The following is a 20,286-nucleotide window of genomic DNA, read 5'->3' as shown; positions in this document are numbered from 1 at the left end:
GCTATGTACTATTTACTATATGTTATAATATGTTTATAATATGTTATAATTATAGTATATATAGTATATATTTTAGTACTAAATAATTTGTATTAAATTTATATATGTATATACTTATATACTATATATACTTATATAAACTATATATACAATATTAAATATATACACTATATATATTTAAATATATATATTTAATAATTTATCATTAAAAAATACCAAATATTTGTATTAAACAATTTATACTAAATATATATATTTATATACTTAAATATATAGTATATATACTTATATATACTATATATACAATACTATATATACACTATATATACTTAAATATATTTATTTAATAATTTAGCATTAAATAAAATACCAAATATTTGTACTAAACAATTTGTACTAAATATATATATTTATATACTTAAATATATACTATATATACTTATATAAACTATATATACAATATTAAATATATACACTATATATATTTAAATATATTTATTTAATAAATTATCATTAACTAAAATATCAAATATTTGTATTAAATATATATTTATATACTTAAATATATACTATATATATACACTATATATACTTAAATATATTTATTTAATAATTTAGCATTAAATAAAATACCAAATATTTGTACTAAACAATTTGTACTAAATATATATATTTATATACTTAAATATATAGTATATATACTTATATATATTATATTTACAATAATAAATATATACACTATATATATTTAAATATATATATTTAATAATTTTAATTAAATAGAATTATCAAATATTTGTACTAAATAATTTGTATTAAATTTATATATTTATATACTTAAATATATACTATATATACTTATATATACTATATATACAATACTATAATACACTATATATATCAATATAGTGTATATATATATATATTTATCATTAAATAAAATACCAAATATTTGGTCTAAACAATTTGTACTAAATATATATTTATATACTTAAATATATAGTATATATACTTATATATATATTTAATAATTTATCATTAAATAAAATATCAAATATTTGTACTAAACAACCTGTATTAAATATATATATTTATATACTTAAATATATAGTATATATACTTACATATACTATATATACAATACTATATATATACACTATATATATTTAAATATATATATTTAATAATTTATCATTAAATAAAATACCAAATAGTTGTACTAAACAATTTGTATTAAATATATATTTTAAATACTTAAATATATACTATATATACTTATATATATACTATATATACAATACTATATATACACTATATATACTTAAATATATATTTAATATTTATCATTAAATAAAATATCAAATATTTGTACTAAATTTTCACTAAAATATTTGCACTAAATATTTGTACTAAATAATATTTAAATGTGTATTTAATAATTTGGTAATAGATTTAATAATTTAGTCATGTATTTACCAAATACAATAAATATTTACTAAAACAATGATTAAGGAAGGAACCTTGAAAAAGGAAATTGCACATCCGTTGCATTTCCCTAATCCCACATTTCCCTAATCCCACATTTCCCTGGCAGGACGCTTTCCTTGGCACCTTGGAGCTTTTCCACTGCGGCCTTTTCCAACATGGATTTCTTTTCCCAAGGAAAATCAGGAATGGGGGCTTGAGCGCTTTTTTGGGCTCCGTTTTGTAAGAGCCGAGCACCCCCAGCTCTCTGCGTTCCCTGGATTTGGAGCTGTCCCAAAGGGACACCAAAACCTGAGGGCTCTAAGGAATGACAAATTCATGCGCTGCACCCTCAATCCCTGAAAATTTTGCCAGCCCAAGACAATCATCAAAGGGAAAGATGTCAAAATACAATGAAAATAAAACTGCAAGAGAAAAGGAAACCACACTCATTTTTTCCTACCTATTTTGGGAATTTTTTGAGTCCACTGACTCTAATCCCTGTTTTTCCAAGGGATGCTCCTGGTTTATAAATCTGGGTTTTGTTGCACCCACCCCAGGGGTTAAGGGACCCTATTAATGGCTGTTCCTGGGGCTGCAGCCCTGCCCTGCTCCTTTCAGCACTCCAGGAGGAAAACCTGCCCTTTCCAACATTATTTGCTTCTATTTTCGGATGAGGCATCCCTAATAAAAATCAGAAATTGGGAATTGAGCGGGTTTTTTTTTTTTTTTTTTGCTCAAAATTTAAGCGATCCTTCACCCTCCTCTGCCCTGGAATGGGATCACCTGGCCAGGGAGGCAAGAAATCCCTGAGGGATTGGCAAGAGCTGGGTGTAAATTATGAGCCCACAGCCCATAATATTCCCTCCCAGCTGACAGGAATTGTTGTTTCTTTTCCCTGAGTGCAGGCTGGGGGGAATATTTCTTGATTTAGTTTAATTATTTATTGGTGTTTTTATTACTGGCACACAAATCCTGGTTCCTGGAGGGATCTGATGGGCCCACAGCTATTCCTATTCCTATTCCTATTCCTATTCCTATTCCTATTCCTATTCCTATTCCTATTCCTATTCCTATTCCTATTCCTATTCCTATTCCTATTCCCACTCTCCCCCAAAAGGGATCTGGTTTGGGGCACCCTGGGGTAGTGGAAGGTGTCCCTGCCCATGGATTGGTCCCTTCCACCCCAAACCAGTCTGGGATTCTGGGAAGGTGGGATGGCAGAGGAGCCACGAGGAATATGGGGTTTATTGCACTTTATCCCACAAATTCTGCCTCCAAACCTGGGCTGTGACAGGGTTTGGGACATCAGGAAAATCCTTTAGGGTCACTCGGGCTTCTCCTCCTTCATGATCCGCCAGGATTTACATTCCTTTGGGAAAACTCAGCAAAGTTCCTGCTTCACAGCCCCAGTTTTCCACAAAATCAGGGCACTGAGGATCCCCCACGGAAAGCAGAAAACCCTGGACAGGCCCAGCTCAGCTGCTGTGGGATATTTCCCAGGGCAGGCGTTGCTTTTCCCAGGTGGCTGCCACAAGAATGGCTCATTTCCCTCTAACCTCAGGGTAAAAAAAACCTCGGTGTTTGTTCCCATGAAAAACAACAAAGCCACCAGTGGGACGGGGCTGTGGGATCCCATCACACCGCTCAGGACCAAAACCCATCCAGGCCCGGGATCTGCTGCTCCCATCTCCAAGAGGAAACTTGCTTGGCTTTGCAAAAAAGAGCAGGAAGTGGCCAAAAAAAAGTGGAATATTTGTGCAGCCTTGTTCCCATCTCCTCTGCTGAAAGCAGCCCGGGCCTGAAGGGATTTTCTTGGCAGGCTCTGGATTGCACCAGGCAGGATTTAGAAATTCTGGGATATCAGAGCCTGCACAGGATCTGCAGACAAAGATTTGATTGTCCGTGTTTATCTGGGGTGATTTATAAAGCAGCTCTTCGCTGGGAGCTGCAGGAAGGAAAACATTTGGGTTTTTGATCTGGGATCTTCCCTCTCTTTTTTTGTGAGGGGAAAAAAAATGTCACAGGGCTGGATCTGGCCGGGGGAAGGCAGGAGCTGAGCCCCTTCCAGGGACACAGGTGGGGGAGTCCCCAGCCTGCTGTGATTAATGAGGAGATTTGAGGGGAAAAATCCTTCCCTGGGAAGGTGGGGAGGAATGGGAATGGAATTCCCAGAGAAGCCGTGGCTGTCCCATCCCTGGAAGCACCCAAGGTTGGGTTGGATGGGGTTTGGAGCACTCGGGGACAGTGGAATTGTCCCTGCCCAGAGGGGTGGAACAAGACAATCCTTAACGTCCTTCCCACCCCGAACCATTTGGGATTCTGGAATTCTGTGAGAGTTCCCAGTGGCCTCATCCCTGGTGCAACCAGCACATCCAGGTGGGCAGGAGGATGGGATTGTGCACAGGGATCATGGATGTGCTTGGCAAAATGGGAATGTTCTCCTTTTTCTCCCAGGAATGAGAAATTGGATGTCCCACTGCCAGGCCAGGCGTGCCTTTGGAGTCCCAGCCCTCTCTTGGGAACAGGGGTTGATTATTTTGGGATGTCCTGTGCAGCAACACGAGTGGGATTGGATGTTCCTTGAGGATCCCTTCCAACTCCGAGCATTCTGCGATCCCAGTGCGGATTTGGGGGTCTCTGCACACCTGGGTGGCTCTGGCAGACAATAGAACGTGGCCCAAAAGCTGGAAAACCTCACAGGAAAGGAAATGACAGCATTCCCACCACGGAGCCTTAAAATAACTCCTGGCAGCAAACATCCTGGAGTGGCTGCACATGGAAGAACTTTGTCCTTAGGGGAATTGTTCCCACCTGGAAGAACTTTGTCCTCAGGGGGAATTGTTCCCAGGTGGAAGAACTTTGTCCTCAGGGGGAATTGTTTCCAGGTGGAAGAACTTTGTCCTCAGGGGGAATTGTTCCCAGGTGGAAGAACTTTGTCCTCAGGGGGAATTCCCACACTGGATGAATGGAGCTGGTGCCTGGAATGGGATCACCTGGCCAGGGAGGCAAGAAATCCCTGAGGGATTGGCAAGAGCTGGATGTAAATTATGAGCCCACAGCCCATAATATTCCCTCCCAGCTGGCAGGAATTGTTGTTTCTTTTCCCTGAGTGCAGGCTGGGGGGAATATTTCTTGATTTAGTTTAATTATTTATTGGTGTTTTTATTACTGGCACACAAATCCTGGTCCTGGAGGGATCCTATTCCTATTCCCACTCACCTTCCACTGGTTTATACCTGGAAAAGCAGAGGGCAGAGGTTAATTAGGGCATTAATTAGGGAATGGGTTATTAGTGGCAAGGGGCTGTTGAGGAATGGGGGTGGAAACACTTCCAGCAATCCCAGGGCTTTGCATCCAGCCAGGAATTCCAGGGACACCTGGAGATTTGCCCATGGAAAAATGATGGCACCCCCAGTGATGCTTCCAGGCTGTCCTTGCTGCTTTCCCTCCCTTCCTTGGGATTTATTCCCACCTGGAGAGAGCCTTTCCCATCCTTCCGTGTGCTGGTGGGAATTAATCAGCGCTGGGAATTAATCTAAAGCAGTCTCCAAATTAATTAGCTGAGTTCCTTAATCCTGCTTGAATCCCTGTGCTCTGTTGGAATTCCAGGGATGTGCCTCTTGCTGCAGCGCAGGTGAAATCTGGGGAGTGATGGATGAAGGAGCAGCTCCTGTGGGATCTCTGCTTCCCAAATTCCCATAAAACCAGTTCTAAATCCCTGTGCCAGCCTTCAGAGCCCGCCTGGCTCCTTTGGAATTCCAGGAATGTCCCTCTGGCTGCAGCACAGGTGAAACCCAGGAGGTGATGCAGGAACCACATCCCTGGGATTTGTGCTGGTGGGAGTCTCTGCTTCCCAAATTCCCATAAAACGGGTTCTGAATCCCCGTGCCAGCCTTCAGAGCCCACCTGGCTGGGTTTCTCCAAGGTTTTGGCTGATCCTAGGAAGGCAGAAGGATGAGGATTCTGCTCCTCCACCAGCGTGGTCACTTCATTCAAGGTGACCTCTGACTCCACATAGCAGAGAAAATACATGGAAAACCTCCTTTTCCCGGGGTTTTTGTTTTATACCTCCTGGTTTATAGAGCTGTATTTTAACTCCACTTTTCCTCCCCTTTTATTTGCCCAGCTATTGTGTTGGTTTATTGTGGGATTATTTTCCATGTGAATTCAATTCTGCCCGGAGGCTTTTCCTCGTCCAGGTATTCCTGTGGCAGTGCCCTGAGGGAAAACTCCCTGCTGCAAACAAGGATTGATTTATTTAACGTTATTTACCAGATTTGCTGCACTGCAAATGTGGGGCTTAAAGATCCTGGAGCTGCCCAACGATCCTGATGAGGGGAAAATCCTGGAATTTCTGCACGGCATTCCATGTGAGGTGAGGCAGGACCTGATGGGAGTGGGATGCTTAAATAGGACAAGGGGGAAAATGTGAGAAGAACCCGGAGGATGGGGATGGCTGGGAGATTGGGAATTGGGAATTCCTGGCTGGGCTGGAATTCCCAGAGCAGCTGGGGCTGCCCCTGGATCCCTGGCAGTGCCCAAGGCCGGGTTGGAGCAATCTGGGATGGTGGGAGGTGTCCCATGGATGGGGTGGGATGGGATTTAAGGCCCAGGGGATGACTGGGAACTTAATTCTCACAGAACCCACATGCTTATTCCAAGAACTCCTGGAAAACTGCTCAGCATCTCCCAGCTGTGTTTTACTGAGCTCTGTCCTTACTGAGCCCTGCTTAGACCCTGTCTTGGCTTAAGCAGGGGTGAAACCCCAACACTTGCGGCGCATCAATGATGTCACCAAGTCTCAGGCCCTAAACTGAGGCTAAGGGGGATGGAATGAGGTTTTTCCCATTTTTTTTTATCCAGTATTTGCTTAGCTGGGAAGCCGAGCCCCGACCCTCTGGGGTGGGTAAAACCTCACTCAAGACTGCAGTGATTCCAGTTTTATTTATGGCCAAAAACCATCTCCACGAGCTCCTTGTGCCTCTATCCCAGGACCACAAATCCAGATTAAAGCTGAGAGTGTTGCCCAGCTCCTCCTGCCTCCCTCAGCACCTGAAGGAATTTCCACAGGTGGCTGAAACCCTGAGTTTTCTCCCCACATGATGGGTTTTTAAAAATTTAGTTACTCTTGCACTTCTCTGAATTTAATGGGATGATGCTGAGCCCTGGAAAATCCAGCATGGGAATGTGCCTCTGCTCCAGGGAATCTCTGCTCCCACCTGTACCTGCCACAGCTTTTTCCCTAAAAAAGCCTTCCCACAAGTGGCTCAACTGTTGAAAACCCAATAAATTCCCAAATCTTTCCCATATGCTCAGGGTTGTTGGCATCAGGATTCTCATTTCATCTCCAGTGTGGATTTATTAACTCTCCTGCTTAATTACTCCTCGGTGAGGGTGGTTTTCCGAGCTCTCCAGAGGCAAGCAAAGCATTGGGAACGGCCAGCAGCTCTTCCCAGCTGTGCTCCCTGCCTGCTTCCAGATGTGCAAATAAAAGAAATGCTGATGGCAAGGTGCTGTCCTCGCGCAGAGGAAATGAAGTAAAAATGAAATGAAATGAAATTAAAAGCGTGTCCTGCTTCCCAAACCTCACTCGGGCCCTTCCATCAGCCAGCACCAAAATCAATATTGGCATTTTAAACCTGGCTTAATTTGAAAGACTCGGGGATGGATGAAAGATGGAAGCATTTGTGGTGCCAGTCGAGGCTGATTTATTTTAATGAGATGCCTACAAGGGCTCCTTGTGTCTCCTGAGGATAGCCAAGTGTCGGGATAATGACGCTGCGCGCACATGGAGAGAATTCCTCAGCTTTAACACCCCCGCGGTGGTGAAAGTCCCTCTGGAAGTGTGGCAAGAGGAGAAAACCCCCAGGAATTTACGGGGCAGGCGAAATCCACGCCGCACCAGGCCTGGATCCCAAATCCCGCCCCTGAGATGGGAACTGGAAGCGGGAATGCAAAACGCGGCAGGGAGCCACGTAAAAATACGGGAATGTCAGGAACGACAGCCAGAGGAGGAGGTGGGGACAAGGAATGGGGCAGGAGCCAGCCCCGAGGGGGCACAGGGAAATGGGGATTTGCCGCCCAGAGCACCTCAAAACCGGACCTGGAGCAGCTTCAGGGACTCCCAACAAACCCTACAGACTGTCACCCTCCTAAATCCCAATTTTTCCCACCTCATCTGCCTGGAAACCTCAGTGTTGGGGGGGGGAAAAAAAAAAGCTGCTGTAATTCTATCCCGTGATTATTTCGAGCTCTCCCAATAAAATATTTATTTATTTAATAGATGTATTATTTTCAATAATATATTAATATATAATGCATCAGTAGAAATTGCAAATGTGAATATAAACATGAAAAAAATGTAAGTATAAAAAAATATTTAAATAGACTTTAAAATAAAGTGGTTTTTTTTTAATTTGGTTATAGGCAGGGGTTTTAAAACAAATTATATAAATATTATAAGAATATAAATCTAAATATAGAAATATATAATGAATTTATAAAGATATTATATCAAGATATATAAATATATATCTTATATATAATATATATCTTTATATATTACACATCATATATATAAAAATATATAAAATTATATATATTGCACATAATATATATAAAATCATATATAAAATGTATATTTATCATATATATAAAATTTATATTTATATATAATATATAAATATATTTTATATAATAAAATATCTTTTTATATATAATATATAAATATAATATAAAATATATTTATAAATAGATGTCTCTTTATATATTTATATATTTATATATTTATAATTATTATTTACATTATATATATAAAAATATACAATATATAAAAATTAAAAATATATAATTAATTAATAATCAACAATTGCATTATTAATATTGTTATTTATTCTAATGATAAAATATATTTCTATGTTATATACAACATAACATTATAAATATATTTTATCACAACTAATATCCTGCATGGATTTTTATCTTCTGGAAGCTCCTGGTGGTGAATTCAAAGCCTGAGGAAGAGGAACCCCCGTCCTTCCCGGGCCAGCAGTGGGTGCAGCCCTGCTGGAGGTCGCAGTGCTCCAAACCAGGAAATTCCTGCAGGAAAAAAGGATGGGAAAAGGAGGGAAAAGGATGGGAAAAGGATGGGAAAGGGAGGGAAAAGGATGGGAAAAGGATGGGAAAAGGATGGGAAAAGGATGGGAAAAGGAGGGAAAAGGATGGGAAAAGGATGGGAAAGGGAGGGAAAAGGATGGGAAAAGGATGGGAAAAGGATGGGAAAAGGATGGGAAAGGGAGGGAAAAGGATGGGAAAGGAGGGAAAAGGATGGGAAAGGAGGGAAAAGGATGGGAAAAGGATGGGAAAAGGATGGGAAAGGATGGAATTGCTGCATGCAAGGGGAAAAGGCAGCCCAATGGCTCCAGGCACTCCACCACTGAGCCATCCCTCTGTTTCCATGGATATCTCCCCAAAATCCTGGCCAAAGAAGGCAATTAGGCCCCCACAATTCCTCTAATTGCCTGGAGTTTTGTCCCAGCTCGCTCTCCCCGCTTTTCCAGAGGGGATTTCCCAGCCGTTTTCCAGCATCCTGCCCCTTCCCCACCAGGAGCCCCCGGGATAAATCGCGAGCTCCAGGTGACAGATGCTGCAATCAACCTGCTCCTAATTAGCCGAGAGCAGGACGCGCTCATTCAGAAAATGTGGATGTTCCCAGCAGGACGAGCGTGCTGCCTTTAATCCCAGGATTAAATTCCGGGCTCTGAGCCAGGCTTTAATAGCAGCAGCCTGGGATGACACCGGAGGTTGGAGCCGGATCGTTCCCGGCGCACCTGAGGATGCTCAGGTGGCTCCACAAGGACAAGGCTCTGGAAGCACCTGGAAAAAAAGCGGGATAACACCAAAATCCTGATCCCACCGTGGCCCCTGGAAGCCCCAAAATCAGGGATGGAGGCAGCACATTCCCACCTTCCAAGGCTTTGTGCCCGAGGTTAAAACCTGCTGGAAAAAAATTCCTCATTTTTAGCTTGGTTAACCCAGCCCGGGAAAGGGACTGGAAGTGGAGCAAGGGGAGGATGGGAAAAAAAAAATGGGAATTTCCACTCTCTCCCATGGTGCCGGGGAGAAAAGAACCTCTCTTCCTAAAGCCTGGCTTTATTGGGATTTTAATGAGCATTTCAGGCCCATTCTCTGCCTGCCTTTGAGGCTGTACACTTGTCAGGGCATCAAATATTCCAGGCAGCTCGTTTGAACGGAATTTCGGGATTTTTTTACATATTTTTCCAAAGGAGACTTTCATGATCAGAGTTGAGCATCCCTTTTCAAAGAGCTGGGACTTTGGTGACTCCTGGCTGCTTTTCCTGCCGGCACAATTCCTCTGGATTTTAGGCTGGAACATCAAAACCGCTCGTGGCACCACAGAAAATACAATTTATTGTCAGAGAAGGCAGCAATTCAGGGTGCAGATTTATTAAAAATGAAAATATCCTGGAATGTTTAACATTCCAGTTCCAAATCCATGACAAACGCTCTGTGAAATTCCCTTCCCTGCCTGGGTAAGGTGGGGGCAGCCAGGGGAGAGTGACCTTGGGAAGTATTGGGGGTTTTTGGAGGGATTTTTTCTGCAGCGTGTTTGGGAATGGTTTTGAGGATTTTTTCCCCCACCATGGGGTTTGGGATGCGCTGCCTGCCTAACTCGGATTCCCTGCTCTTTCCTCGTAGCTCCAAAGACAAGGAGTATCCCAAATCCATCTGGTACCATTCTGGTACCAAAAGATCAAATTAAATTTATAATTTAGGGCTTATTCATGGGTGAAAAATGGAGTTTTGAGGGAAGCCTTCACCTGGGGATTCCCCCAGGAAATGGGGAGCAGGGAGAGCAGGAGCTGTGGAATAATTCCTGGATGCCCAGGGAAAACAAGGCATCCTGGCACAGCTGGGAATCCTTGGCCAGCCTTTGGGAAGGAGAAGGAATTTGGGACAGGAGGGAAAGGGTGGGCTCCAAATCCCCGCGGCAAATTCCACCTGGGGCCTTCCAAGCCTGAATTTGGGGAATTATTGGGAGAAGAAATCACGTCCATGGACAAATCCACCCTTCCACTGTTCCAGCTTGCTCCAAACCTGGCCTTGGACACTTCCAAGGATCTCTGTTTTTTGGGATAAAGCCACAGTGGGTGCTCACCTGCCACCTCAGCTTGTGTGCAATTAGAGGGAAGGGCAAAAGGATCTGCTTTCCCAAATGGAAACCCGTTCCTAATTAGAGGTGCCCTGGAAACACGGAATTCCCAGCGCCCCTTCCCGGTGTTTATTGATTAACAATTATTATGGGGAAACACGAGCTCCCCTCCATAAATCTTTTGACAGCAGCTGTCCGTCAGAAATAATGATCCTTTTAAAACTCATGAATAAATAATAATGCAAATCCACCCCGCTTCCCATCCCAGCCTCTGGAATGAGATGCACTTATTTAAAATAATGACTCTGCAACGCTTCCATAATGAGCTGTTCCGTGTGGGATCCTTTCTTTCCTGGCCTCGGGGTTCTCCCTTTTTCACGTGAAAACGTTCCATGCCTTCAGATCCTTCCATCCCACACGCCTGTGACAGTTTTTTCCAGTGGGTTAAGGAGATGAGGGGTGATTTTTCCATGGATTCACGGCACGATGGGCATTGATGTTGAGTTTCATTCGTGTTCTCCTTGGCTTTTTGGGGAGCAGTTTGCTTGGAAACAGCAGGAATGAGGGATAAGATCCCCCTGATCCTCCTTTTCTCCAGGCTGAGCCCTCCCAGCTCCTTCCAGCCCCTTTGGTGAGCAGGAAAAGGGATCCAAGGAACCAAGGGAGAGGCAGGGGGAAGTGACTTCAATAAATATGGGCTCAATTTGTATTTTCCTCATATTTCCAGTCGGGGGTAGAAGCTGGGAATGGGCTCTGATATTAAAGGAGATATCCTCGGATTTCTCTTTCAGCCGAGTAATTTGGGGTAATTTGAAATATCTTTTTGGAGATGGCTGTTAACAACTGCAATTCTTCTCCTGGCTTTCAAGTGAGCAGTGAGTGTTCCTAATGTCAGCCAAGGAAATCACATCCCGAGCAGCATTTGGAAAATAGCTCAGGAGAACAATTTGTGTCGATGATTTCTTGCCATTTTTCCTTCCCCACCACCCCCCCTTTCAATTTTTCAATCGGAGCCTTCTCCACAACGTTATTACACGGAATTCAAACACCATGAGGAATTGTAGGGAGGCTGCAATCAAGGAATTTGCTGTATTTTGGAGTTAGAATCTTTTTTTTTTTATCCCCATTTTTATTTGATATTTGCAGAGGTGTTGATGGCTGGGTGATAAGGCGGTACCAGCTCTCCCCCCTCGCTGTATGTCCCAATTGTCCCCAGCTGAAATCCCAGTTTCCACCTCCAAATATACAAATCACTCCATTTAAACACGTAAAAAGATGGAAGGAGACACGGAATTGTTTGAAGGTTCATGACTGGAGAGATTTGCAATTTAAAAAAGGACCAAAAAAAAAAAGAGGAAAAGCAGCCAGAGCCAATCCATGACCAGGCTGGGGCTGATTTTTCCAATCTCTGCTCATTATGGAGTGGTTCCCTACGCAGGGAATTGGAGGTGGGTTTGGAAAGGATGCTCCTGAGGGGGAAGGAGAAAGAGAAGGAGGAGGAGGAGGAAGCTGAGAATGAGGAAAGGGAGAAGGAGGAAGAGAAGGAGAAAAATGAGAAGGGAACTCCCAGATATGTCTGTGCAGTGAGGGGTCACCTTCTCCTCCCCCAGCATGGAATTGTCTGAAGGTTCAGGGCAGGAGAGATTTGCAATTTAGAAAAGGACCAAAAAAAAAAGAGAGGAAAAGCAGCCAGAGCCAATCCATGACCAGGCTGGGGCTGATTTTTCCAATCTCTGCTCATTATGGAATGTTCCCTATGCAGGGATGAGTCCAAGCTTCATTCCCAAATCCCTCTTCACCAAATAACAACCCCGCTTCCCTTCCACGTGAGGACACGGAACCCTCAGAGGAGGAAATCAAAGGCAGGTCCCCAGCAAGGGCTGGGCTTGTGGCAGTCCCTGGGGCAGCCTGAATCTCCCTGGTGCACCACGGTGCCAATTCCCAGGTGGATGCAGACAGAGGGGGATTCAGCCCCTCTGAGGGCTGGGGAGAGCTCTGGGAATTGTGTTGGGGGAGGAGGAAGAAGACTCCTCACTGCCCAGACATCTCTGGGAGCTCCTTTCTCCTTCTCCTCCTTCTCCTCCTTCTCCTCCTTTTCCTCCTTCTCCTCCTTCTCCTCCTTCTCTTCTCCCTTTCCTCATTCTCAACTTCCTCCTTTTCCTCCTCTTCTTTCTCCTCTTCTTCCTCCTCCTTCTCTTTTTCTCCTTCCCCCTCTGGAGCATCCCTTCCAAGCCCACCTCCAAATCCATGAGATTTTGCAGCCCCGATCCTCCAGTCACCAGCCAAAAAACACAGGGAAGAAAAGGCCCTCTGTAAAGAGAAAAAAAAAAAGGAGCCAAAAAAGGGCATTAACCTCTGAGAGACGGAAATCCGGGATCCAGGGAGAGGAAAAAAACATTCAGGACATCACCAGCAGAGTTCCCTCCTTGTTGTTTTAATCAAGGCTTTATCCAAGGCAGGCTTCCTTCCTGAAGTCTCTTCATTCTGTTGCTCCCACAGATCCCAAAATTCCAGGATCATGGGATTGTCCTGATTCCACATTGTCCTGCTCAGGCATCTCCTGCCTGCTCCCAGCTCTGCACAGGATCCTGAGAGAGCTGAGGAGACAGGAGCTCACCCAGCTGAGGTCGGTCAGACCAGCATCCAAATTTTCAGAGCATTCCTTGGATTTGGGTCACTCTGTCCTGTTTGGATTTCTTTGAGCCTGTTGTTGGGGGTATCTGGGACCATCCATGCAGCAAAGGGAGTGACACCGAGCCTGAATCCCCACAGAAATCAGTGCTGGATGCAGAAAGCAAAACTGAGCAGCTCTGGTGGGAAAACAGGAAGTGCTGGCAGCAATTTTCCAGCTGGGATGATCCCAAGAATTGGTCCCGAGGCAGAGCTGGAGTGGGAGTGGGGAGCGAGCAGGGCTCTCCCAAGTGAAGGATTGCCAGGAGAGACATCCCACTGCACATCCCCAGTCCATTGGAACGCTGGCTCGGAGGGAAATGTGGAGCTGGATGTTTTCCTCCAGCAGCATCCAGAGGGGTGGGAAGACAGGAAATCTGGCAGCAGTTTTCCAGCTGGGATATCCCAGCACTGGTCCCGGGGCAGAGCTGGAGTGCGGAGCCAGCAGGGTTTTCCCTGGAGCAAGGTTTGCAGCAGAGCTGTCCCACTGCTCATTCCCATTCCAGAGGGAAATGAGGAGCTGGATGTTTTCCTCCAGCAGCATCCAGAGGGGTGGGAAGGAGCCGGAGTGTCCTGGTACCACACCACAAAAATTCCCTTTCCCAGAGCCCGAGCCCCACGCCCGGCACTCCCCAAGAGCTTCCCAGCCTTCCCAGGCCACCCAAAGGATGCCAAAGTAAATCCTCCGAGCTGCCTTCTCCAAGAGCATTCCTCTCCTTATTGCTTGCACATGGGTCCTGCTGGAGAGCTTCCTCCCAGCCTGGGGAACGAGGCTTTTCCAGCAAATCCCAGAACTCCTGCTTTTACAACCACATCCTGAAGTCCTCCGTCAACGCTGGGAATCGTTTCAGGAGTCTGGCAGGGCTCACCCACTTCAGCTGCCTCACAGCAGGCCAAGGAAAATAAATCACTTTTTATGGCAAAGGGAATTTCCCTAAAAGCCATAACCCGGGAAGCGACAATGGGGGATTTTTTTGGAATTTTTTAAATCCCACTCCTTCCAAAAGAATCGGGAATTACAAAGGGCTCTTCTGATCCACAGGGATGCATAAATGGGAGCTGACATTAATCTCCTCCTGCCCGGACCTCTATAATGGGACACTTTACAAGCAGGGAAAATTTCAGCTAAAAAAGGATTTTCTGAGGAGAGAGAAGAATAAAAATCCACCAAACTTAGGCTGAAAGAGTCTGAATCCAGTTGTTGAGGATCAAAGGGAATTCATGAGACATGACTCCAGCTTTTTGGGGTCTTTGTTTAAGGATCAGGACCCTGGATGGCCATGGGATGGTGGGAATGAGGCAGCAAAGGGTTCTGCAATTCCCGCTCCGTGACTCATTCCTTAAAGGAATAAATGGATCTGTGTGCTCTCCAAATTACTCTTTTTCCAGCCAGGGAAATGAGCCTTGTGTCAGGAAATCCCTGCAGAGAGGGTCAGAGCACCCTTTGCCATGCAGGAGCTCTGTCTGGAGTGAGCTGGGAGCATCGCAGGGATCCAGGGAAATCCAGAGCTCCCCCGTGGATGGGACACAGGGATCCCTCACAATCCCTGGGATGGAGCTCCCAGCAGGGAAAGCCCCTCCCTGTGCCCCCAGCCCATCCCAGCCCTCGGCTTTGTGCTTCTCCCGGGTCTCTTGGAATGAAGGATTTGTTGGAGCTTCCACAAAATTGAGATTTCCTCACATGTGGGCACCGATGGAATGGGGGAAGTGATCCAGGTGAAGGGACACGGGGAGAATCCCTGAAATAAATCACATTTATACATCTGGTAAATGCTCACCTTGCAAAGGTGCAGGATGAATCCCAGCCATGGCTATGGAGAAATCCTGGGAATTGAACATCTCATGGATCATCCTGGGCTTGCAAATCACCCTGCAGAGCCTGTGGTGATTCCTGGATGAATTCCATGGGCTGCTGCTCAGAAGTCAGTTCGGCTGCTGAGGTTTCCTTTGGATGCTCCAGGCTCTGCTCTCCTTTCCAGGGATTCCTTGGGATGGGAAGCAGCCAACGTCAACTGTCGTGGACACCACAGGTGGCTCTGGGCATGGTCTTCCTTAGGCCTCCCAAAAGTTTCCCAGGGAAATTGGAGCAGGGACAGAGTTTTAGGGCTTTATCTGTTTGCTCCAGGGTTGGGTGGGAGGGAAATCCTTATGGAGTGGGGTGCCAAGAGCAAACCCTCCACGAGGGATTATGTGGATAAAAGGACTGGGATCATTTATGGGTGGAGGGAAGGGAAGTGGTTTAAAGCCCAGATCCTGCTCCCAGAAAATCCAATTTCACAGGATGTGTCTCCAGTGGATCCTGCTCAGGTCACGGGGCTGGAGGCTGGGATCTGTCCCACCAGGAATGCAGAGGTTTATCCCTAATTTTTTTGAATCAGTCCTTTTAAAAAATTACAGAGAAATGCTGAAAGTTGGCTGTTTTTCCATGGGAATGCTCCAGGAATGTGGCTGGTCCAAGAGCTGGAGAGGTGCCACAGCTGGAGCCAGGGCTTGGAGCAGTGAAGTGCCCAAAAATCCCAGCTCCAGGTTTTATAGGCATAACAGATGGAGCTGGAGCTTTAGGAGAGCAGGAGGAGTATTTCCCCAAATCCCAAGGACAAATTATCCCGTGTGCACTGGTGGGACCTCCAGCATCATTCCAAGGTCTGGAGGATGCCCAGGAACACTTTGGTCCAGCTTAATCAAACATCTGCCTGTTGGGTGATCCTTAAGGTCCAGGCCAAACCATTCCACGATTTCTTTTCCATGGAGAGGGAAGGTGACAGCAGAGAAGAGCTCTGGGACTTGGGCACCTCAACCAGCCCATCAGCTCCGTGTTAATGCTCCCCAAAATCATCCAGATCCAAGGAATGAGCTGATTTTTTAATCATGATGAACATCCGAGATAAATTAAACAACCCCGTAATAATTTCAGGCTCCATTAGGAATAATGGATAAACCTCAGGGTTTGCCAAGTGGAAAATAACAATCTTGATAAGGGGGGGGGAAACAATTAAAAGTCATTTTCAACAGCACAAAGTGAATTTGGCAGCAGAAAAAGCCATGCAGAGTTTAAGGAAATTCCAGAGGAAGGACTTTTGTTAATAAATTACTTCAGATGGGGTTATCCAGCTCTTTTTACTCCAGGCTGTTTGTTGTTATGTCTAAAAGCACGGATTTAGGAATCATGGAATCAGGATATTCTATCCCACTTCCCAAAAGTGCCAAATCCCACAGGTCAATGCTTGGATTGGGAAAATGAGGTGGGGGGGTCCCAGCAGCTTCCCCCTCTGATTTATGAGCAGCCGCTTCCCTAATTCCAAATGCACTCGGCGTGGGGATGTTCCAGGGGGGGTTTATTATAATTAAACTCTCCGCTTGTGGCCAAGGGCGCTGGGAGAATTAGTCCTGATAAAACAGGAAAAAATCTGCCCAGCTTGTGGTAAAAAACCATCTCCACACCGAGGGGCTCCACTTAAGTGTGGAGATGTGTGGGCAGCTCCCATTTAATTCCACATCCCAGCTTTTTTCCCAATTACCTTGCACTAAGCTCTAATTGAGATCTGGAATTAAAATCAAACAGGATGGAGGAGATTTAGTTGGGAAGGCCAATCAGAAATTCATTAAGAACTTCCCATCATGCGCAGGATCTTGTCCATCCCACACGGATCCATCCCTCTGGCTGCTGCCCTGAGGTGAGAACTGTCATTCCCTCGTCAATCCAGCTCTGCTCAGGTATTCCAGAAGAAAAGAAAGCACTGGTGCAAGACTTTTTCCCATTTTCCAAGGATCAGAGCTCTGCTGGAGATGCTGCTCCTCCCCACACGCCCAGATCCGTGTCCCAGGAGGGCTCCTGGAGCTCCAGGTCAGTAGGAATAACTCAATTTTCCTGCTGCACCTCCTATTTAATCAGTATCTAAACCCTGAGCACCTTGGTTGCATATTAAAAACGCCATTCCAGTGAGTTTCCACTGGGACGGGATTCCTGGGAATTGCATCCCGCCCTGCAGAGCGGGACTGGCTCCACGCGGAGAGAGCGCTGGCCAGGCCCAGCACGGCATGGGCAGAGCTGAGCCACCTCAGCTCCAGCTTGGATCCAGGATAAATCCAGGTGCTAATGACCCCCCTTGGATGAGTGCAGCACCAGCAGCACCCTCACCATTTTCCCTGCTCCACCGAGGAGCCACAATTCCAGTTTGGATGCACAGCGAGGACTTCTTGCACCTGTGCCTTGGAGCTAAATCCACAAAATTCGGTTGAACCAAAGGGGCTGGGTGTGAGGAGAAGGAAAAAACAGCCCCCAGTGTCCCCACCCACAGTGAAGCCACCTCCAGTGACACTCTGTCCCCAGCTGGAGAGCGCTTGGCTTGGTCGAATTCCAAAGAAATAAATTGGATGTGAGGGGAAAAACAGCTTTCCACCCCTCGTGGGAAAGCAGAAATTCGGGAGTAATGGATGACCTGCTAAAAATATTCCGTGGCAGCAAATTGTGCCTTGTCTGTGTTTGTGTCCCAGCTGCAGGAACGAGGCCTGGAGGCAAATGCTCCCGTTGGGATGGAACGAAGCGATGATAATTAGGAATTATAACTAGATATGTTCTGTATTTTTAATGTATATAAAATTATATATAATTATGAGCCTTTTCCCCAGTTGTGTGTGAAATTGTTGGGCATTAAAACCTTGGGAAGTGGGCTGTGGCTTCAGGAGGATCCCAGGGTGGTGCCAAACCACCGGCACCCACCGGAACAGCCGGGAAGAATCCCTGCCTTTCCTCCGCCAGCCCTCCCTGTCACCTCTCAGCCCAGGGATGAAAATTTGGAAGGGATTTTTTGGGAGCTAAATGGCTCATTTCTACCTACAGGTCCAGAGGCTCATTCCAGGAAGCTGGCTGGATATTCCTGCTGGAAGTGCTCGCCCAGCAGCGCATTTGATAATCATCCACGTGCCCGTAGCTCGATACACCCCTGCCCATCTGCCGGCGTGGCAGCGTGCCCGCTCTCCAGATGGTCCTCGTGATTCACAGGGGCAGAGGTGCCAAAGAAAAAGATGGATTTAGATGACACCGTTAGTGCCACCTCTCCCGCCTCCCCTCGGCGGTGACAGCTCCGACAAATCAGCGCCGCGGCGACAACGAATCCCTCTTAATAAAAGGCGGGAATTAGGGATGGAAAGACCTATTAGGTCATTTACTCCAGCTCCTTGCCAGCGCCTGATCAGCACATTAATCTTCCCAAATGCGGATATCGCCGTGGAAGAGGCAAAGCCAGGCTGCTCCCAGATATTCGGAGCTGCCAACAACGCGAGCAGGATTTCGGCTGGTGCCGCGGAGAGCCGCCAGGGCCATATGGGGTGTCAAAATCTATTACACAGCCTCCAGGCAGTCTCCGGGAGAGCAGGCCCGTGACAGACATGGAAAACGTTCCCATTGAGGGGAGGATCCAAGGGCAACGCAGGAGCGGGAACACGGGACAGGCAAACCAGAATAGTTCGGAATGAGTCGGGATAGAGGAGCACGAGAATGTCTGGGGACATGAAAAATGGAAAGGGCAGTCAGCTCCATTATCCCTGTTTTTTTAGCCATCATCCCCTATGAGCTCAGTTGGTTGGAGATAAAATGGCCAAAGTTGTGGGATCCATCCCCATCCCGGAGTTGCGCTTGATGATCTTTGTGGGTCCCTTCCAACTTGGAATACTTTGTGATTATCTTTTAAGGTAAATATACCAGGGCTCTCAACATCTGCTGTGGCAAATAGAAGGCCACCCAATGTCTTGCTTCCCAAAACATGTCCTTTCTTTCCCCTTGGATTGAGATAACTTTAACAGTGTCCATTTTAAAGCAAAAGATTCCATAATTTTTTTTTTTCATAACTTTGCAAACCCTACCCAACCCTGATTTCAAGCTGCTTATCAGTACAAGGGGAGCCGAAAATTTAAGTGCAGCCCAATTGCAAGGTGAATATCCAAAATTCTGCCAAAAATTTACTAAAAAAAGGGGAAGAAAGTGGCAGAATAAAAGGGATTTTCCCTAAATGTCGCCCTCAACCTGGGATAAAGGTATTTAACAATTCCTTGCATGGCAAAAGTAAAGGATGGGTCCTTGACCAAGCCCTTGGCTTTTCCATGAGCTAGCTGTTTTTTTTTCCCATTTTTCCCTCTTTCCTTGATTCCCTTATCAATGCCCAAAGTCATGTAAATAACACAATGAAAAGGCAGCCATTCTGTGGGTTTTCCATGATTTTTCCTCTTTCCTTCCCAGTTTGCAGAAACTGTAATCACTCAGTTCACCTAATGAGGTGGATCTTCAAGATTTCCTGAAATCCCTTGAATTCCTCCATCATTTATGTCCATATTGTTCCTGAGATGGAAATGATCCCCCTGATTCCTGGTAGGTGAGGAAATAAATGGAAATCTGATGCTTTTCCACTCAACTTTTCAGTAATAGTCCACAGCAGCATTGAAAAAGTGAAGCTCTCCTGCTGTTTTACTTTTTTTTTGCTGGAATTTATACCAGACAGAGGGTTAAAAAGCCACTGATTTAATTTTTTTAAATAATTTCTCTGGGAAAGGCTGTGGGAAGACTTTGGAAAAGGGCAATGAGAAGTAGGGACACACTTCGAGGTGAATATTTTAAGTGCTGCCAAATATTTTGCTAAAAAAAAAAAAAAAATGTTAAATGGCAGATTAAAAGGAGTTCTGCCTAAATGTGGCCCTGGAGTTGAGATAAAGGGAGGTAATGAATTTAGGGAAGGATGCAGAAAGACTTTGGAAAGGCATAGCTGCTCTTTCATGCCATAATTGGCCAAAAATCCTGCATACAAATACCCGAGAATTACACAGTTAGGAAGAAACTGCTGTTATTGGGTTGCTGTTTTTTTTTTCCTCTTCACTCAAGGGAAGAGGAGAAATTCCTCGTTTTGCTCCAGATAAATCCCCATTAAAATGAGCAACCGAGAGGCCACGGCTCCGAGGGACCCCCCGCGGGTTCCCGCATCCCTGCC

This window comes from Vidua chalybeata, chromosome 7 (genome assembly GCF_026979565.1).
Source record: "Vidua chalybeata isolate OUT-0048 chromosome 7, bVidCha1 merged haplotype, whole genome shotgun sequence".
In the NCBI taxonomy this organism is placed as follows: domain Eukaryota; kingdom Metazoa; phylum Chordata; class Aves; order Passeriformes; family Viduidae; genus Vidua; species Vidua chalybeata.
This window is presented reverse-complemented; position numbering follows the sequence as displayed.